The sequence below is a fragment of the Salmo salar genome, chromosome 20 (genome assembly GCF_965601325.2).
Source record: "Salmo salar chromosome 20, fSalSal1, whole genome shotgun sequence".
Lineage (NCBI taxonomy): Eukaryota > Metazoa > Chordata > Actinopteri > Salmoniformes > Salmonidae > Salmo > Salmo salar.
The window spans coordinates 11,457,565-11,480,634 of NC_138310.1; the positions used below are offsets into that span (position 1 = coordinate 11,457,565).

Below are 23,070 nucleotides of genomic sequence, written 5' to 3' on the forward strand. Positions count from 1 at the left end.
CCTCGCAGTGCCCCCTTCCCCCACTCACATCCTCGGTGCTGCCACACACACCCAAGGGGAGGACACACCGCTCATGGCACACAGGAAATTAACTTGACATTTGATTCAGAAATACAAAATACATATTTCGAGTAGGAAAAAAACAAAGTGTACCCAGGCAGAGATAGGGCCTAGTAGGCTATAAACCAAGGCCCCCTCACCTAAGCCCGGAAACGCATTCGGGGGGAATTCAGTGATCTGCAATCCAGATGCCACGGGTGCCCACAGAAAATGACCTTCATTTTTCCCAGTCCTCGTCTGGAGACACTGCCTGTCTTTCCCCATCTCCGTTTTGTATCACTTCCTTCAGTTTTGATATCCAATCCATTATCTTCTGTGTTTATGTATCGTTCTACGTGATGGGAGGTTTAGAGTGATAATAGACATTGGTGAAGAACTTGGTGATGTGTATGCTTACACTCATAATTAAGCCCCACCCCTTTGACACAATCTTAGTAAATATTTAAATGAGATCAAATGAAGGATTTATTCGTAGAAATGCAACCTATTCGGTTTTTACTGTGGATGTCATATAGCTTGCAGCACATTGGTTTTGTTTGGACACACCTACTCATTCTAGGGTTTTTATTTATTTTTACAAATGACTATTTCCTACATTGTAGAATAATAGAGAAGACATCAAAACTATGAAGTAACCTGTGGAATCATGTGGTAACCAAAAAAGTGTTCTTCAAAGTAGCCACCCTTTGCCTTGATGACAGCTTTGCATTCTCTCAACCAGCTTCATGAGATAGTCACCTGGAATGCATTTCAATTACCAGGTGTGCCTTGTTGAAAGTTAAGGTGGGGTTGGTATACAGAAGAAAGCCCTATTTGGTAAAAGACAAGTCCATATTATGCCAAGAACAGCTCAAATAAGCAAAGAGAAACAACAGTCTCATTACTTATCCTCTGCTGTAGAGTTAACTGCACCTCAGATTGTAGCCCAAATAAATGCTTCACAGAGTTCAAGTAACAGACACATTTCAACATCAACTGTTCAGAGGAGACTGCGTGAATCAGGCCTTCATGGGGAATTGTTGCAAAGAAACCACTATGAAATGACACCAATAAGAAGAATAGAATTGCTTGGGCCAAGAAACACAAGCAATGGACATTAGAGCGGTGAAAATCTGTCCTTTGGTCTGATGAGTCCAAATTTTAGATTTTGGGTTCCAACCCGCTGAGTCTTTGTGAGATGCAGAGTAGGTGAACGGATGATTTCCGCATGTGTGGTTCCCACCGTGAAGCATGGAGGAGGAGGTGTGATGGTGTGGGGGTGCTTTGCTGGTGACACTGTCAATGATTTATTTAAAATTCAAGGCACACTTAACCAGCATGGCTACCACAGCATTCTGCAGCGATACGCCATCTTGTCTGGTTTGCGCTTAGTGGGACTCATTTTTTTTTCAACAGGACAATGATCCAAAACAGACCTCCAGGCTGTGTAAGGGCTATTTTACCAAGAAGGAAAGTGATGGAGTGCTGCATCAGATGATCTGGCCTCAACCCAATTGAGATGGTTTGGAATGAGTTGCACCGCAGAGTGAAGGAAAAGCAGCCAACAAGTGCTCAGCATATAGGGAACTCCTTCAAGACTGTTGGAAAAGCATTCCAGTTGAAGCTGGTTGAGAGAATGCCAAGAGTGTGCAAAGCTGTCATGATGGCAAACAGTGTCTACTTTGAAGAATCTCAAATTTAAAATATATTTAGAATTGTTTAACACTTTTTTGGTTACTATATGATTCCATGTGTTATTTCATAGTTTTAATGACTTCACTATTATTCTACAATGCAGAAAATAGTAAAAATAAAGAAAAACCCTTGAATGAGTGCGCCTGTCCAAACTTTTGACTGGTACTGTATATTCATAAACATGCTTAGTTAACAAACCCACACACGCTCACGCACACACATGCAAGATCTTCCATAATTTTTGATTGGATTAATGCTTTAGCCAAAGGTTCTCAGTCACTTCGGCATGGCACCCAACAAATGTGAGCAACCTCTGTAGTACACCCACCAGGCCACAATTAATTAATCTTTATTAACTGTTGCCAGACATACACATGCACACCCACACACACACACACACACACACACCAAGACGACGGCCTAGCCATTGTCTGTCTCAGTCCCACCTCTATTAGACATGCAGGAATGTTAACATCATTATGCATTATTGTAAGTGTCTGTCTATGCCTTCCCCCTCTTCTCTCGCTCGCCATGTTGTGGCTGAAGGGTAGTCCAGTCTCTGTGTGTGTGTGTGTGTGTGTGTGTGTGTGTGTGTGTGTGTGTGTGTGTGTGTGTGTGTGTGCGTGCGTGCGTGTGCGTGCGTGCGTGCGTGCGAGGTGTAATTATTCCAGTGTTCTTTTATATGCTACTGCACACAAATCACTGATCATTGTTTAAATATGGGCAGCTCAGAGCACTATGTAGACATATACACACACACAGTCTATGCCTTTTTCACAGTTATAAATACTATTATAGTATATCTAGCTATATTAAAATACAAAATACTGTTCAAAATTAAAGTAGTCAAAGTTATCTTAAATGTGTGAATTATATTGAAATTAAGTTGAAGGTTGAGTACACCATCCCTGGTTAGATGTACACAGAATGGCATACCTGTAATCTGCCAGCAGGCTATCTCCCATTTGAAAACACTGAGCAGTCGAAAGACAAATTGTATTTCAAATTTTCACTGTAAAAATGTTATTGAAAATGTTTTTACACATACAACCTGCATGACCAGAGTACAATTTCCTCATCCGAAGTATATATAATACATTACAAACAAATCTCAATGTGCATGGTGTACACTGATTTGAATATCCAGGAATATAATGTGAATATGTGATTTGTGAAAAGGGCTAAGGGCAAGAAAAGGGCGGGGGTGGTTGTCAATCCCTAATCCCCCTCGCTTGGGCTTAATGAACGTACTCAGGAAAATGTCACATTTTTGATAAGGTTGAAGTGTCGGCTGGTTTTTAGTGAGCGGATGGGGGATAAGGGGGAGACTTTCATTAGCTGTGGTGTTAGTAATATATGTTTTGCATTTCTCTGATGCTGTATAGGGCCATAGCAGCGTTGCATCAGCCAACACACGAAGTACTGCCCTGCCCTCCCTAACCTGGTCTCTTCCATCAAAACACAAGAGACACATTTTCATTTCAATTCACTGCATTCAGCTGATGAAAAAAAGGATTGAGAATAGATTATCTAATTCTCAAAAAACATTTATGCAAAATGTTGCTAAGGAGTGAAGGGAGGAGAATAAGGAGTAACAGGGAAATGACACATTCAAGATGTATCTTGTTTGGGCTTTGCATTGTCTTGCAACCTTGAAATTGGCATTTGGAGAATCTGAATTCAAATTGGTCCATCTAGGCCCAAAGGAGGGATATTCAAAAACACTTCTGTACAAATCTACAACTAAAAAGAACGGTTTGGAATAAGACAGAGATAAATGAAGCAGTATTTTTTGTCCATCTACCCCTTTTGTCAAAAAAGCTATATCTTAAATTGTGCAGGGCATGAGGTTTGCCTAGCGAGGGTAAGTACCAAGCCTTACCACTCCTCTTGGCTTCTGCATCTCCCCTCCCTCCTTCCACCTTCCCTCTCCTCCTTGCTGCCAGCGATTTGCATTCATTTGCATGATTTTATTATGCGCATATTCTTTGTTCTTGCTGTAAAATGATGATGCAGGAGAAACCCTACCTACGCAGCGCTATTACACACTCCACTGATGGCTACTTGGATATTAAATGGAGAAAAAAACAGCCGTTTTATTCCTTTTAATTATAAATTGATAACTGATGTCGTCAAGCCCCCACCCCACCCCAAATGCCCTACTCCTGGTAATTCCACGAATCAAAATGAGAAAAAAATATGGAAATGTTACGGTTTTGTGGGGGGGAAAATGCCGGAAAGAATGTGCTATCGCTAAGAGGCACAAGCCTCAGCAATATATAGCATGGTGGAAGGATCGCACCCAGGCATGAAATATGGAATTACATGATGAATAGGAAATAGGAAAATTATAGTTGGAAAATAAATAATTTTAATGAAATAGCAGCTTTCATATAAATACATTTAGCAAATGACCTATTTTCTTTGGTTAATGCTTTAACCTTGCTGCTTTATTACCACTATCTACTATTTGTTTATTATGCATTTATTGCATGATAATAAAGACTTAATTCATATTGTAGATTTCTGCTTATGGACTTCTGAAAGCCGTGTTGTACGCTGGCACCTATTGTCATCTGTGTGCCAAAGCACACGCACGAACACACACAGATGCCACACACACACACACACACACACACACACACACACACACACACACACACACACACACACACACACACACACACACACACACACACACACACACACACTGTACCTCTCTTTAATCATGCAAACACATGCAGGGGACTTCATTATGTCCTGTGGCCTAGTGTTAATGACATGGAGGCTGCATGCGGTTATATTCTGAAAGGTCTACTTAAGGCAAACGTAGGCTGTGCCTTGTGAACATCAACACCTAACAACCACTCTCTGTCATATTTCCACAGGTTTTATTTTAGATAAACATTAGTGCTAAATTGTACAAGTAATGCTGTGTCATATAAAAGCAATAGGATATAAACATGCGTGATATTTTGCATTTTCATGGTTGCTATTCTATGAATAAAATGTATATATATGTGTGTGTATATATATATATATATATATATATATATATATATATATATATACATACACACACACACACACACACACACACACACACACATATATATATATATATATATATATATATATATATATATATATATATATATATATACACACACACACTACCGGTCAAAAGCACTTGTTGGCTGCTTTTCCTTCATTCTGTGGACCGACTCATCCCAAACCATCTCAATTTGGTTGGGGGGTTGTGGAGGCCAGGTCATCTGATGCAGCAGATAGTCCCACTAAGCCCAAACCAGATGGGATGACGTATTGCTGCAGCAGAATGCTGTGGTAACCATGCTGGTTCAGTGTGCCTTGAATTCTAAATAAATCACAGACAGTGTCACCAGCAAAGCAACCCCACACCATAACACCTCCTCCTCCATGCTTTACGGTGGGAAATACACATCCAGAGATCATCTGTTCACCCACACTGCATCTCACAAAGACACGGCAGTTGGAACAAAAAATCTCCAATTTGGACTCCAGACCAAAGGACAAATTTCCACCGGTCTAATGTCAATTGCTCGTGTTTCTTGGCCCAAGCAAATCTCTTCTTATTATTGATGTCCTTTAGTAGTGGTTTCTTTGCAGCAATTCGACCATGAAGGCCTGATTCACAGTCTCCTCTGAACAGTTGATGTTTAGATGTGTCTGTTACTTGAACTCTGAAGCATTTATTTGGGCTGCAATTTCTGCGACTGGTAACTCTAATGAACTTATCCTCTACATCAGAGGTAACTCTGGGTCTTCCATTCCTGTGGCTACTGCACTTGAAGAAACTTTCAAAGTTCTTGAAATTTTCCGTATTGATTGGCCTTCATGTCTTAAAGTAATGATGGACTCTTGTTTCTCTTTGCTTATTTGAGCTGTTCTTGCCATAATATGGGCATCTTATACCAAATAGGGCTATCTTCTGTATACCCCCCTACCTTGTGACAACACAACTGATTAGCTCAAACGCATTAAGAAGGAAATAAATTCCACAAATTAACTTTTAAGACAGCACACCTGTTAATTGAAATGCATTCCAGGGGACTACCTCATGAAGCTGGTTGAGAGAATTCCAAGAGTGTGCAAAGCTGTCATCAAGGCAAAGGGTGGCTACTTTGAAGAATCTCAAATATAAATAATATACTGCTCAAAAGAATAAAGGGAACACTAAAATAACACATCCTAGATCTGAATGAAAGAAATAATCTTATTAAATACTTTTTTCTTTACATAGTTGAATGTGCTGACAACAAAATCACACAAAAAGAATCAATGGAAATCCAATTTATCAACCCATGGAGGTCTGGATTTGGAGTCACACTCAAAATTAAAGTGGAAAACCACACTACAGGCTGATCCAACTTTGATGTAATGTCCTTAAAACAAGTCAAAATGAGGCTCAGTAGTGTGTGTGGCCTCCACGTGCCTGTATGACCTCCCTACAATGCCTGGGCATGCTCCTGATGAGGTGGCGGATGACCTCCTGAGGGATCTCCTCCCAGACCTGGACTAAAGCATCCGCCAACTCCTGGACAGTCTGTGGTGCAACGTGGCGTTGGTGGATGGAGAAAATAGTAAAAAAATTGTAAAAATAAATAAAAACCCTTGAATGAGTAGGTGTTCTAAAACCTTTGACCTGTAGTGTGTGTATCTATACATAAGTCATTTGAATTTCAGAAGGCACATGTACCCACTGCCCACTGCGCATGCAGCACATTTAAACACAAAAGCAATTATTGTAATTTGGATATGGTCAGGGGAGTATAACATGGGAGATAGAAATGATAGGCTGCATTAGACCTGTTTCCAGGGGAATGTTTCAGGAGTGTCACTGCACATCTTTATCTGAGAGTTGAAAATAGCCATCCCTTCCTGTTTGGGCTTTAACCCCATGACCCCAACCATGCACTTACACAGGCAATGGCTGATGGGAGGTTAGACACCAATCTGACTCTTAAAAAGCGTAGTGTGCCAGTTATCTTCCATTGCAGTCTACCTAAATGCAACAGTGGATATAGTGGTCTAATGACTAACACAGTGCTTTTAGGATGGTGACATGGATGCTATGGTATTGTTGTAAAACATCCTAAACAAGGTGGATTTAGTATTTTGGAGAGGACCATGGTTAAAGCCCGCATTCATATTTGATAAGCATTTCAAATATAGAATGAACTCAAACCAATGGCCCGATACTGAAAGACTCCAGTTAACAATATCCATCTACCTTCCTCCTGACTTACAAGTCCACCGCACAACGCGTTCCTGAAGACACATATAGTAACATTTACCCACATAATGGACTGGAGTTTTTTTGTTTAGTTTCAATGGAACACCAACCAGACGGACAATAGCGTATGATCTTGTCAACAGCCAACACTGGCAACAGCGTAAATTGCATCCCTCCAGAGAGAGGTATAGTTAGATTTGAATTACAATACACACAATATAACCATGCCAGGGTGCTTCTTACTATTTAATACCAAAACTCTAAACCACATTCTCAGTCTGAGAAATTTGTATTTTTGGTATTTTTTCACAAATCCTTGGCCTTGACTGTATCAATGGTTTAAAAATAAACTAATGATTTGATAACAGTGCTCCTCTCTATGACAGCTAAAGGTCTTGGAGTTTAAATGGCGGGTAGTGACTCTGCTGCTGACTCTCCTGCCTGGCGACTCGGGCTGCCCTCCCTAATTGGCCCTTCAGAGCACTCCACCAATTGACAAAGAGTAGAGGGAGTAATTACAGTGGGTACACTACCAGACGCTGAGGCCCATGGGTGCTGACATCACTCTCACTCTCTTGAACCCTTGATTTCCACAACTTCACACAAGAAATCAGCTTTACTGGAATACCAATACATACAAACAGCCTTTTGGAGTTGCCAGAACATTCGGTCAGAATGGTACTAGGGGTAAGCGCTTGGTATTTGTACTGTTTTGAGAGTGAGTGAGAGGTCGGTATTTTTAGCTATCGGAATTTTTTTGCTGACAGAGTTGTATGTCTACTGATTTAGCATATTGTGCACAGCACACACATTCAATATCCCAGGAAACTAACATCCTGTCAATCTCTCCAGCTGTGTCTGAGATAGTTATACAAAGGTTAAGGTCAAAGGTCCAATCAAGGATAAAATAAATGCTGAGGAAATAGGCCATAAAAATATCACGAAACAAGACCTTCTGCAACACATCACTAAAGCAAGCTAATTGTGTAGTCCTCTGTCATATTAAATGTCATAGACCAACCAATGTGGCAGTACAACTACAATGCTACATCCACACATCATGCACAGATCATGTGATGAATAATAAGGGGATGTTCCAAATAACCTCCCCAAGAACCCTGCCTGTTTGTACATCATTTGCAATGACTATAGCCATTTGTATTACCTTTTTATGGGTTCCACCTTTTAGACTGTGAGGTTGTGCTGATGGCAAACAGTGAACGCAAGCCTCGGCCCCCCTTTGACTCATGTCTTTGGTACGGACCAGAGGGCAGAGGAACGGGTCATTGGATTTGATATTGCCTATGGCCACGTTGTATGAGTTCCCCTCAAACCAGTGTTTTTTTCTGTTTACTGTGTTCCCTGGACCGCTACTAATATCCAAGGGTTTACTCAACACAGAGGCTAACTTTGCTGTGGGCATGCAGAGACACACGCTCAAGCACACATGTACAGACGCTCACATGAACAAGAACAGAGTGCACGCACATGCACACACACACAAACATACACACACACAGCATGGTCAGTTGAGCATTTGCTTCTTTGTGTCTTTTGACCCCTTTGGCTTTCTAACCCGAGCTCACCTCATGTTGGTTTAGCAGTAGGCAAAGTCCCAGACATCTCCATTAGGCCTCTCTCCGATAGCAGGGGAATCAGGGCCATATTCCTCCAACCCTACAACACAAGGAAAAACACACACAGAGGCAAAAGTGTAAATGTAATGCTTTTCCATGCAGCCAGAAACCTTTACATGTCAAATATAGTTTCTAGAATAAATCACAATTAATATGTTCCAGAGGAGAGGCATATCGATGATCACATGACGCTTGCGAGCAGAGGTAGCATTTACCAGCGCTAAGTTTGCTCTACAGAATTCAAATTGGTAATAACTTCACACTGCTGAACCTTTACACACAGCCACAAATAGCAGCTCTAACACCTTGATGTCATATGACTGCTTCGCTCCACTTAGAAACATTTTTTTTTAAATATATTTCAGTGAAATCATTTCAGCAATGTCAATTGACTGAAGATATGTGCTATGTGTGATGAAATTAACCCACAATAGCCTACTCTGATATGTTCAACATTGTTCTTTAGAATGGCGGATAAAAATGAATAGCAGCAGCAATGGTATATGAGTAAGAAGTGTTATCCCAAAGCCTGATAAAATATATTAAAACATATGAAATAGCTAAATACTGTATGGCATGAATTGTAGCCCAGACTGCCTTGTCTAGAGCTGCTTGTAGAGGTGTTTCGGTGCATACCGATGCTCCATGAGCTGCCATGTCCCCCTGATCCCTGACCCCACTCTGTGGACAGAACGGGGCTGTGGTGGGAGAGTGGGGTCTAGACCCTGTTCTTGGGAGGACATGGCCCTCTGGGGTCAAGGGTTAACTCTGCAACCCACCAAGAAGAATCTAATTTTCTTTTCAGAGACAACAGCATCACTAGTGATGGCCTCCACATCACAGAGAATGGATTAGTCCACAACCAATGGAGAACAATATATGAAGCCTTCCAATCCATATCTCTGTAATAGCGCTCCATAGAGAAGGTCACCATTGACAACTGTATCCAGTCAACCAAATGTGTTGACATTCATATTACAATTGAGTGAAGCCAGAGTAACATAACTGGTCCCCTTACTCTTGCAAAGTTAATTTGAGTGGCTACCAATGTTCTGGTTGATCAAGGGACGTGATTGATGAGACGTTGTATAATGACAACACATACAGTGCCTTGCAAAAGTATTCATCCCCCTTGGCGTTTTTCCTATTGTTGCACTACAACCTGTAATTTAAATTTGATTTTTATTTGGATTTCATGTAATGGACATACACAAAATAGTTCAAATTGGTGAAGTGAAATGAAAAAAATTACTTGTTTAAAACCTCTGGGATAGGGGGCAGTATTTTCACATCTGGATGAAAAGCATGCCCATAGTAAACTGCCTGCTACTCAGGCCCAGAAGCTAGGATATGCATATAATTAGTATATGTGGATAGAAAACACTCTGTAGTTTCTAAAACTGTTAGAATAATGTCTGTGAGTAGAGCAGAACTGATTTGGCAGGCGAAACCCCGAGCACAATCCATCCAGGGAATTTGTTTTTTGAGGTCACTGTGTTTTCCAATTGTTTTCTAAGGGAGACCTGATTTATTAGGGCCCAGATTGCAGTTCCTATGGCTTCCACTAGATGTCAACAGTCTTTAGAAATTGTTCTATGTTTTTCTTTTGAGAAATGAAGAAGTAGGGCTGTTCTTTGTAGGTGTCACTCTGAAGGGCTTTAGTCTTTTGTTGCGCGTGAACTGGAGCGCGCTTCACGTTGTTTTTATCTGGTATTAGAAACAGTTTATTCCGTCTTAAATTTTATCATTTATTTACATTTTAGGATACCTGAGGTTGGATTAGAAATGTTGTTTGAAATGTTTGGACCAAGTTTACAGGTAACTTATTAGATACTTTGTAGTCATGTTGGAACTGGTGTATTTCTGAATCAAAATAAAATTAATTGACATTTTGGGGATATAAAGAAGGAATTTATTAAACAAAACGACCATTCATTGTGTAACTGAGACATTTGAGATTGCAAAAAGAAGAAGATCTTCAAAGGTAAGGCATTTATTATATGGCTATTTCTGACTTTTGTGTCGCACCTGCCTGGTTGAAAAATTATTTTCATGTGTTTGTATGCGGGACGATGTCCTCAGATAATTGCATGGTTTGCTTTCGCCGTAAAGCCTTTTTGAAATCTGACATAGCGGCTGGATTAACAAGAAGTTAAGCTGTATTTTGATGTATTACACTTATATTTTCGTGAAGGTTGAATATTGATATTTCTGTAGTTTGAATTTGGCGCGCTACAATTTCACTGGATGTTGTAAAATCTATCCTGCTAACGGGATTCGAGCGGGATTCACGCTTAGGGATGCCTAAGAGGTAAAAAAAATATATAATAATAATAATAAATGGAAAAGTGGTGCATGCATGTGAATTCACCCCCATTGCTATGAAGCCCCTAAATAAGATCTGGTGCAACCAATTACCTTCAGAAGTCACATAATTAGTTACATAGTTAGATTGCACACAGGTGGACTTTATTTACGTGTCACATGATCTCAGTATATATACAGCTGTTCTGAAAGGCCCCAGAGTCTGCAACACCACTAAGCAAGGGGCACCATCAAGCTAGCAGCACCATGAAGACCAAGGAGCTCTCCAAACAGGTCAGGGGCAAAGTTGTGGAGAAGTACACATCAGCGTTAGGTTATAAAAAAAATATCAGAAACTATGAATATTCCACGGAGCACCATTAAATCTATTATAATTAAGATTATGGCCCCACAACAAACCTGCCAAGAGAGGGCTGCCCACCAAAACACATGGACCAGGCAAGGAGTGCATTAATCAGAGAGGCAACAAAGAGACCAATGATAACCCTGAAGGAGATGCAAAGCTCCACAGCAGAGATTGGAGTATCTGTCCATAGGACCATTTTAAGCCGTACACTCCACAGAGCTGGGCTTTACAGAAGAGTGGCCAGAATAAAGCCATTGCTTTAAGAAAAAAATGTGTGAGACTCCCCAAACATATGGAAGAAGGTACTCTGGTCAGATGAGACTAAAATTGAGCTTTTTGGCCATCAAGGAAAATGCATTGTCTGGCTAGTTATGCACGCTCAAGTTTTCTGTTTGTTTGCCTTATTTGTTTCACAATAAAAAATATTTTGCATCTTCAAAGTCGTAGGCAAGTTGTGTAAATCAAATGATACAAACCCTCCAAAAAAATATTTTAATTCCAGGTTGTAAGGCAACAAAATAGGAAAAATTTCGCAAGCCACTATACTATTATTTATACCAGTACCAGTCAAAGGTTTGGACACACCTACTCATTCATGTGTTTTTCTTTATTTTGAGTATTTTCTACATTGTAGAATAACACTGAAAATGATTAAATAACGCATATGGAATCATGTAGTAAACAAATAAGTGTTTAAAAAAATCGAAATATATTATATATTTGAGATTCTTCAAAGTAGCCTTTGCCTTGATGACAGCTTTCCACACTCTTGGCATTTTCTCAACCAGCTTCACCTGAAATGCATTTCAATGAATGCGTTTGAGCCAAACAGATGTTTTGTGACAAGGTAGGGGTGGTATCCAGAAGATAGCCCTATTTGATAAAAGATCAAGTACTTATTATGGCAAGAACAGCTCAAATAAGCAAAGAAAAACGACAGTCCAGCATTACTTTAAATCATTACTTTAAGACATGTCAGTCTAGGTCAGTCTATCTGGAAAATTTCAAGAACTTTGAAAGTTTCTTCAAGTGCAGTCGCAAAAACCATCAAGTGCTATGATGAAACTGGGTCTCATGAGGACCACCACAGGAATGGAAGACCCAGAGGTAACCTCTGCAGCAGAGGATAAGTTCACTAGAGTTACCAGCCTCAGAAATTGCAGCCCAAATAAATACTTCAGAGTTCAATTAACAGACACATCTCAACATCAACTGTTCAGAGGAGACTGCGTGAATCAGGCCTTCATGGTCGAATTGGTGCAAAGAAACCACTACTAAAGGACACCAATTAGAAGAAGAAACTTGCTTGGGCCAAGAAACACGAGAAATGTACATTCGACCGGTGGAAATCCATCCTTTGGTCTGATGAGTCCCACCATGAAGCATGGAAGAGGAGGTGTTTTGGTGTGGGGGTGCTTTGTTGGTGACACTGTCTGTGATTTATTTAGAATTCATGGCACACTTAACCAGCAATGGCTACCACAGCATTCTGAGCGATACGCCATCCCATCTGGTTTACGCTTTGTGGGACTATCATTTGTTTTTCAACAGGACAATGACCCAACACACCTCCAGGATGGGTAAGGGCTATTAGACCAAGAAGGAGAGTGATGGCGTGCTGCATCAGATGACCTGGCCTCCACAATCACCCGACCTCAAATCACTTGAGATGGTTTGGGATGAGTTGGACCGCAGAGTGAAGGAAAAGCAGCCAACAAGTGCTCAGCATTTGTGGGAACTCCTTCAGGACTGTTGGAAAATAATTCCAGGTGAAGCTGGTTGAGATAATGCCAAGAGTGTGCAAAGCTGTCATCAAGGCAAAGGGTGGCTACTTTGAATAATATATTTTGATTTGTTTTACACTTATTTGCTCCCACATGATTCAATATGTGTTATTTCATAGTGTTGATATATCTTCACTATTATTCCATATTGTAGATAAAAGTAAAAATAAAGAAAAACCCTTGAATGAGTCGGTGTGTCCAAACTTTTGACTGGAACTGTGTATATATACCGTAATTTCCGGACTATTAAGCGCACCTGAATATAAGCCGCACCCACTGAATTTAAAAAAAAATATATTTTGAACATAAATAAGTCGCACATGTCTATAAGCCGCAGGTGCCTACCGGTACATTGAAACAAATGAACTTTACACAGGCTTTAACGAACATAAATAGGCTTTAACGAAACACGGCTTGTAACAAAAATAAATAGGCTTTAACGAAACACGGCTTGTAACAAAAAATAAAAAATTAGCAGTAAGCTTTAGTTGTCTTTTTGCACTGAGTCAATTCCTCACGCTGCTGTTTCCAACGTCTTATCATCGACTCATTAAGACCAAGCTCCCGTGCAGCAGCTCTATTTCCTTTTCCAACAGCCAGATCAATCGCCTTCAACTTGAAAGCTGCATCATATGCATTTCTCCGTGTCTTTGCCATGATGAGGGCGACAAAATGACTACCGTAATAAGTTTCAGAGCGCTTGATTTAATTTTAAACAGTAAACAAAAAAGTTGTTTGACCTTAACCCGTTCGGCAATTTCATTGGTCTAATGAAAGCTTCATGCCTCCAAAAAACTAAGCACGTCACAGAATGTGTTTTTTGGAGAAAAAATAGAAAATTGAAAGCGGGAAAAATCCATATATTAGCCGCGTCATTGTTTAAGCCGCGAGGTTCAAAGCGTGAGAAATAAGTTGCGGCTTATAGTCCGGAATTTACAGTATATATAGCCTTTATCTCAATGGCTAAAGATGTCTATTTGGCAAAACTGGAATGGTTATTTTCATCCTGACCTACTGTCTAAACACGTGTCTTGTGTGCACTTGTGATGGTAGGCTTTACAATGCTTGTTATCTTTTTGTCAAGTATCTTTCCACTGTCTCAGAGAGTTTCTGTGGTGTGCCCATGTGTGGCCTTCCTGATAGACGTCAACAGGAGACTGACAGCTGCCACTTCTTATTAAGCCTCCATGTCAAACTAGGATGAACGCACACACACACACAAATACATGTACGCTCGACTGTACACACTTAGATTGTTGACAACATGTACTATATTTAGTCTCCAAATATTTATTGAAAACATAAATACATTTGCACAATGAGCACTTGTCTCAAATACTGTTATCTAGCAAGTTTTAGCCATATTAGCATTGACATGATATCAATACCAAGACAAAACTAGCTGAAACGAGCCACCTTTGATTCCCCAGATTGCAGCTTCTTGCGATTAATGCAAATTTTGTCACCGTTTAGAATCATAACAAAGTACGGCTTCTGGCCCCATCGATGCGTGCGCATCGTTTTCATGAAGTTGTCTGCCAACCAGTCTATAATAAGACCAATAAAAGTGTGAAAGAGTACTACATCCCTGCATCATTGAGTGCACTGAAAATGCTGAATAAAGCATGTAATTTCAGAAAACATATCAAAGGACTGAATCTACACTGAACAAAAATATCAACGTAACATGTAAAGTGTTGGTCCCATGTTTCATGAGCTGAAATAAAAGATCCCAGAAATGTTCCATATGCACAAAAAGCACATTTCTCAAAAATGTGTTTACATCCCTGTTAGTGAGCATTTCTCCTTTGCCAAGATAATCCACCTGACAGGTGTGGCATATAAAGAAGCTGATTAAACAGCATGATCATTACTTGTGCTGGGGACAATAACACACCTCTCTAAAATGTACTGTTTTGTCATACAACACAATGCCACAGGTGTCTCAAGTTTTGAGGGATCGTGCAATTGGCATGTTGACTGCAGGTTTGACCACCAGAGCTGTTGCCAGATAATTGAATGTTAATTTCTCTACCATAAGCCGCCTCCAACGTCATTTTAGAGAATTTGGCAGTACGTCCAACCAGCCTCATAACCACAGACCATGTGTAACCAAGCAAGCCCAGGACCTCTACATCTGGCTTCTTCACCTGCAGGATCATCAGAGACCAGCCACCCGGGAAGCTGATGAAACTGTGGGTTTGCACAACCGTAGAATTTCTGCACAAACTGGCAGAAACTGTCTCATCTGTGTGCTCGTTGTCCTCAACGGGGTATTGACCTGACTGCAGTTTGGCGTCATAACCAACTTCAGTGGGCAAATGCTCACCTTCGTTGGCCACAGTCACACCGGAGAAGTGTGCTCTTCAAGGATTAATCCCGGTTTCAACAATACAGGGCAGATGGCACACGTCGTGTGGGCGAGTGATTTGCTGTGTTGTGAACAGAGTGCCCCCATGGTGGCAGTGGGGTTTATGGTATGGGCAGGCATAAGCTATGGACAACGAACACAATTGCATTTTATCAAAGGCAGTTTGAACGCACAGAGATACTTTAACGAGATCCTGAGGCCCATTGTCATGCCATTCATTTGCCGCCATCACCTCTTGTTTCAGCATGATAATGCATGGCACCATGTTGCAAGGATCTGTGCACAATTCCTGGAAGCTGAATATTTCCTAGTTCTTCCATGGCCTGCATACTCACCAGACATGATGTCAACCATTGAACATGTTTAGGATGCTCTGGATCGACGTGTACGACAGCGTGTTCCAGTTCCCGTCAATATCCAGCATCTTTGCACAGCCATTGAAGAGGAGTGGGACAACATTCCACAGGACACAATCAACAGTCTGATCAACTCTATGCAAAGGAGATGTGTCGTGCTGAGGAAAATGGTGGTCGCACCAGATACTGACTGGTTTTCTGATCCACGCCCTACCTTGTTTTTTAAGGTATCTGTGACAAACAAATGCATTTCTGTATTCCCAGTCATGTGAAATCCATAGATTAGGGCCTAATGAATACATTTCAATTGACTGATTTCCGTACATCAACTGTAACTCAGTAAAATCTTTGAAATTGTTGTATGTTGCATTTATATATTTTTCACGCTATGATTCATTAAAAACGTATTCGACATGCACACATACTGCTCTCTCTCTCTCTCTCACCCTCTTTGTATGTGCACTTGTATGTTCTTGTGGTTCTGTGGTTAACCGAGTCTGTCTGTTCCTAGCCCTACGGCAGGGTTTAGGGTAGCTGCTTGGCACCCCCCACCCTGTTCCCTTTGAGGCTTGTGTGGCTTGTCTCATCGCATCTCTCTCCTGGGCCCCCCATCCCCCTCCTCTCGCTCTGTGGCTTCTGGCCTACATGCAGATAATCACTGTGCCACAGAAGCTCAAGTACCAAGTCTCAACCACTACAGACACAGAGCACAACAGCACAGGTAGACACGAGCTTGAATACAAAACTCAAAGCTCAATTCAATCTGTAATGCTGAAGTGTTACAGATTCTGCAATAGAAATGTACAGATAATTTCCAATAGAGGTGACATAAAGCTAAAATGCTGAATTTCCACGATGCGGATTGAATAGAGCCCATAGTCACATTCAAACTCTTTGTGTTCTGTGGCCACTAATAATTCACTTCAATTAACTTTCTTAATATTATGATGTTGTGTAAATGCTAGTAACACAGCAGTAATGTTATCAGAGTGTGACTTGTGTTGGCTGTCTCACTTCCTCGCGTTAACAGTCCATTATCAGAGGCCAGGCTCAAACACGCAGTTGTTTAATTATCCAGACTTCTCTAGGAATACGCTGGGGCATACCATGCATCACCAGGAAGAAGGGTGATGAGAGAGAGAGCGAGAGAGAGAGAGAGAGAGAGAGAGAGAGAGAGAGATAGAACACATTTTTTATATGCCTAAGTTGTGCAATTTTACATCTAACTAAGATGTTTGGTGCAGTTTTTCTCAAGTGGAAAAATGTGCACGGAAACTAGTCGCCTCTCGTTGAATGTCAACAAACACTTTATTGAAGAATCCCGTACATAGTTCCCACTTCTACTAGGAGTAGTACTGTTGACCAATCACCGACAAAAGAGAGAAGACTTTTCCTGACGAACTTTGACCTTTCTGAAGTCTTGTGCAAACAGCTGAATAAAAAAACACACAAAAACAAACAAAAACGTAATGACATTTCGTGACAATATACAGTGCCTTCAGAAGGCATTCACACCCCTTGACTTTTTCCTTATTCTGTTGTATTACAAAGTGGAATTCAAATAGATGTAATTGTTATTCTGGGTCAATGATCTACACAAAATACTCTGTAATATCAAAGTGGAAGGATTTTTAAAAAATGTATGAGAAATTAATGAAAATGAAAACACTAACATATTGATTAGATAAGTATTCACCCCCCTGAGACAAGACATGTTAGAAACACATTTGGCATTGAATACAGCTGTGAGTCTTTTTGGGTAAGTCTCTAAGAGCTTTGTATAGCTGGATTGTACAATATTTGCACATTATTCTTTTTAGAATTCTTCAAGCGCTGTCAAGTTGGTTGTTCAAGCTGATGTAAGTAAAATCTCTAACTAGGCTACAAGAAACATTCAATGTCATCTTGGCAGTGGTGGAAGAGGACTCAAAAGTAAAGATAACTTAATAGAAAATGACACGCAGTAAAATACTACTTGAGTAAAACTCTAAAACTATTTAGTTTTAAATAAAATTAAGTATCAAAAGTAAAAGTATAAATCATTTAAAATTCCTTATATTAAGCAAACCAGATGGCACAATTTTCTTGTTCTGTATTTATTTACGGATAGCCAGGGGAAAACAACCAACTCTCAGACATCCACCAGATCAGAGGCAGTAGCTATGACCAGGGATGTTCTCTTGATAAGTGTTTGAATTGGACAATTTTCCTGTCAAAATGTAATGAGTACTTTTGGGTGTCAAGGAAAAGTACATTATTTTCTTTTGGAATGTAGTGAAGTAAAAGTAAAAGTTGGAAAAATATAAATAGTAAAGTACAGACCCCCCCCCCCCCAAAAAAAAACCGACTTACAGTTGAAGTCGGAAGTTTACATACACCTTAGCCAAGTACATTTAAACTCAGTTTTTCACAATTCCTGATATTTAATCCTAGTAAAATTTCTCTGTTTTAGGCCAGTTAGGATCACCACTTTATTTTAAGAATGTGAAATGTCAGAATAATAGTAGAGAGATTGATATATTTCAGCTTTTATTTCTTTCATCACATTCCCAATGGGTCAGAAGTTTACATACACTGAATTAGTATTTGGTAGCATTGCCTTTAAATTGTTTAACTTGGGTCAAACATTACGGGTAGCCTTCCACGGTGAATTTTGTCCGGTTCCTCCTAACAGAGCTGGTGTAACTGAGTCAGGTTTGTAGGCCTCCTTGCTCGCAAACGCTTTTTCAGTTCTGCCCACAAATTTTATATGGGATTGAGGTCTTTGTGATGGCCACTGCAATACCTTGACTTTGTTAAGCCATTTTTCCACAACTTTGGAAGTATGCTTGGGGTCATTGTCCATTTGGAAGACCCATTTGCGACCAAGCTTTAACTACTTAAAGGTTGTCTTGAGATGTTGCTTCAATATAGCCACATAATTTTCCTGCCTCATGATGACATCTATTTTCTGAAGTGCACCAGTCCCTCCTGCAGCAAAGCACCCCCACAACGTGATGCTGCCACCCCTGTGCTTCATGGTTGGGATGGTGTTTGTCGGCTTGCAAGCCTCCCCCTTTTTCCTCCAAACATAACGATGGTCATTATGGCCAAACAACAGTTCTATTTTTGTTTCATCAGACCAGAGAACATTTCTCCAAAAAGTATGATCTTTGTCCCCATGTGCATTTGCAAACCGTAGTCTGGCTTTTTTATGTCGATTTTGGAGCAGTAGCTTCTTCCTTGCTGAGCGGCCTTTCAGGTTATGTCAATATAGGACTCGTTTTACTGTGGATATAGATACTTTGGTACCTGTTTCCTCCAGCATCTTCACAAGGTCCTTTGCTGTTGTTCTGGGATTGATTTGCACTTTTCGCACCAAAGTACATTCATCTCTAGGAGACAGAATGCGTCTCCTTCCTGAGAGGTATGATGGCTGCGTGGTCCCATGGTGTTTATTCTTGCGTACTATTGTTTGTGCAGATGAACGTGGTACCTTCAGGCGTTTGGAAATTGCTCCCAAGGATGAACCAGACTTGTGTAGGTCCACAATTTTTTTCTGAGGTCTTGGCTGGTTTCTTTTGATTTTCCCATGATGTGAAGCAAAGAGGCACTGAGTTTGAAGGAAGGCCTTGAAATACATCCACAGGTAGACCTCCAATTGACTCAAATGATGTCAATTAGCCTATGTAAAGCTTCTAAAGCCATGCCATCATTTTCTGGAATTTTCCAAGCTGTTTAAAGGCACAGTCAACTTAGTGTATGTGCACTTCTGACCCACTGGAATTGTGATACAGTGAATTATAAGTGAAATAATCTGTCTGTAAACAATTGTTGGAAATATTACTTGTGTCATGCGCAAAGTAGATGTCCTAACCGACTTGCCAAAACTATAGTTTGTTAACAAGAAATCTGTGGAGTGGTTGAAAAACAAGTTTTAATGACTCTATCCTAAGTGTATGTAAACTTCCGACTTCAACTGTAAGTAGTACTTCAAAGTATTTTTACTTCAGTACTTTACACCACTGCATCTTCGAAATCAGCTAGATTTGGCTTTGTGTTTTAGGTTATTGTCCTGCTGAAAGGTGAGTTAGTCTCCCAGTGTGTAACGGTTGTCGTCGGGGATAGAGGACCAAAACGCAGCAGGAATGTGGATGCTCATCTTGTATTTATTTTTAAATCAAGAGAACACAAAAATAACAAAACGAAGAACTCACAAAGAACAAAACAGTCATGTCAGGCTCATACAGGCAAAACAAGAAACAATCTCCCACAAACACTTAACCAAACACATACATAGGACTCTCAGAGGCAACTAGAAAACACCTGCCTCCAATTGAGAGTCCAACCCCAATAAACTAGACATAGAAATACAAAAGACTAGAGACCACATAGAAATACAAACCTAGAACATAACCCCAAAAACCCTGAATTAACTAAACCAACACCCTACTAAATAAATCACCACCCCGAACCACATAAACAAAATATCCTCTGCCACGTCCTGACCAAACTACAGTAACAAATAACCCTTATACTGGTCAGGACGTGACAGTACCCCCCCCCCCCCCCCCCCCCTAAAGGTGCAGACCCTGGATGCACCTCATAAAAAACAACAACAAAAAAAACAACAACAACAACAACAACAAAATCCCCCTAAACTAAAGGGAGGGAAGGGAGGGTGGCTGCCGTCACCGACGGCACTTGTGCTACACCCCCCCTCCCCAACCCACCTATACAGGAGGTGGTTCTGGCTCCGGCCTAGTGTCCTCCAGAATGCAGACAGACTTGCTCAGTTTCGGGCCGTAGGCAGACTCCCATCGTTCCGGATCGTAGGCAGACCTCTTCCGTTCCACACTGTAGGCAGACTCATTTGATACACAGTTACTCATATTTAGTTCCGGATCGTCAATAGACTTACTCAGTTCCGGGTTGCTGATAGACTCCCTTGGTTCCGGGTCATAGACAGACTCACCCGGCTCTGGGTCACAGGCAGACCCTTCGATTCCGGGTCGCAGGCAGACCCCCTCAGTTCCGGGTCGCAGGCAGACGCCCTCGGTTCCGGGTCGCAGGCAGTCTCCCTCGGTTCCGGGTCACAGGCAGTCTCCCTCGGTTCCGGACTAGACACTGTTGCCGGATACTCTGGACTGGACACTGGTGCCGGATACTCTGGACTGGACACTGGTGCCGGATACTCTTGACTGCACACTGTTGCCGGATACTCTGGACTGCACACTGTTGCCGGATACTCTGGACTGCACACTGTTGCCGGATACTCTGGACTACACACTGTTGCCGGATACTCTGGACTGCACACTGTTGCCGGATACTCTGGACTGCACACTATTGCCGAACTCTCGAGGCTGGGCTGACGCACTGGAAGCCTGATGCGTGGTACTGGTACTGGATGTGCCAGTCTGGGGACAAGCACCTCAGGGCTAGTGCGGGGAGTGGGAACAGGCCAAGTCGGACTGGGTTGACGCACTAGAAGCCTGATGCGTGGTGCTGGTACTGGAGGTATCAGCCTGGGAACATGCACCTCAGGGCTAGTGTGGGGAGCGGGAACAGGCCGAGTCGGACTGGGTTGACGCACTGGAAGCCTGATGCGTGGTGCTGGTACTGGAGGTATCAGCCTGGGAACACGCACCTCGGGGATAGTGCGGGGAGCGGGAACAGGCCGAGTCGGACTGGGTTGACGCACTGGAAGCCTGATGCGTGGTGCTGGTACTGGAGGTATCAGCCTGGGAACACGCACCTCAGGGCTAGTGCGGGGAGCGGGAACAGGACAAGTCGGACTGGGCTGACGCACTGGAAGCCTGATGCGTGGTGCTGGTACTGGAGGTATCAGCCTGGGAACACGCACCTCAGGGCTAGTGTGGGGAGCGGGAACAGGCCGAGTCGGACTGGGTTGACGCACTGGAAGCCTGATGCGTGGTGCTGGTACTGGAGGTATCAGCCTGGAAACACGCACCTCGGGATAGTGCGGGGAGCGGGAACAGGCCGAGTCGGACTGGGTTGACGCACTGGAAGCCTGATGCGTGGTGCTGGTACTGGAGGTATCAGCCTGGGAACACGCACCTCAGGGCTAGTGCGGGGAGCGGGAACAGGACAAGTCGGACTGGGCTGACGCACTGGAAGCCTGATACGTGGTGCTGGTACTGGAGGTATCAGCCTGGGGACACGCACCTCAGGGCTAGTGTGGGGAGCAGGAACAGGACATACCGGACTGGGCTGACGCACTGGAAGCCAGGTGCGTGGTGCTGGTACTGGACGTGCCAGACTAGGGGTTCGCACTTCAGGGCTAGTGCGGGGAGCGGGAACAGGACGAGTTGGACTGGGCTGACAAACTGGAGGCCTGGTGCGTGGTGCTGGTACTATCTTCACCAGACAGCTAGCACGCACCTCAGGACTAGTATAAAACGCTAACTCAGGTGATATCATTAGGACACGCTCTGTAGGGCGAATGTCGTGCCTAATACACCAACACAGTAGCTCTCTCATCCTTTTCTCCTCCAATTTTCCCATCAACTCCTTTATACTCTGTTTCTCTCACCTCCAATTTTACCCCGACTAGCTCTGGTTCCATCCTCGGCTCCGCCGATCTGTCCGTGTGCCCCCCCAAAATAAATTATTGGGGTTGCCTCTCCGGTTTCCTCGCCAGTCGTGTACCCCGGTAGCGTTCCCGGTCCTCACCAGACTTCTTCCATGGGCCCTCTCCGGCCAAAATCTGCTCCCACGTCCATTTCTCCCGCCAGTCCATATCGAATTCCCCTTGCTCCTTACTCCGCTGCTTGGTCCATTTGTGGTGGGAGATTCTGTAACGGTTGTCGTCGGGGATAGAGGACCAAAACGCAGCAGGAATGTGGATGCTCATCTTGTATTTATTTTTAAATCAAGAGAACACAAAAATAACAAAACGAAGAACTCACAAACAACAAAACAGTCTTGTCAGGCTCATACAGGCAAAACAAGAAACAATCTCCCACAAACACTTAACCAAACACATACCCATATATAGGACTCTCAATCAGAGGCAACTAGAAAACACCTGCCTCCAATTGAGAGTCCAACCCCAATAAACTAGACATAGAAATACAAAAGACTAGAGACCACATAGAAATACAAACCTAGAACATAACCCCAAAAACCCGGAACTAACTAAACCAACACCCTACTAAATAAATCACCACCCCGAACCACATAAAGAAAATACCCTCTGCCACGTCCTGACCAAACTACAATAACAAATAACCCTTATACTGG

At 42.1% G+C, this 23,070-nt stretch overlaps 1 long non-coding RNA gene across 2 annotated transcripts in view; it reads right to left on the minus strand.

Annotated features, from left to right (window-relative positions):
* LOC106580135 (uncharacterized) overlaps positions 1–23,070 on the minus strand; it is a 77,076-nt gene that overhangs the window by 30,435 nt on the left and 23,571 nt on the right. For both annotated transcript variants that reach the window (XR_001322811.3, XR_001322810.2), the window contains exon 2: positions 8,596–8,686. This is a non-coding gene — a long non-coding RNA (uncharacterized LOC106580135). The remainder of the gene's footprint in view (positions 1–8,595; positions 8,687–23,070) is intronic.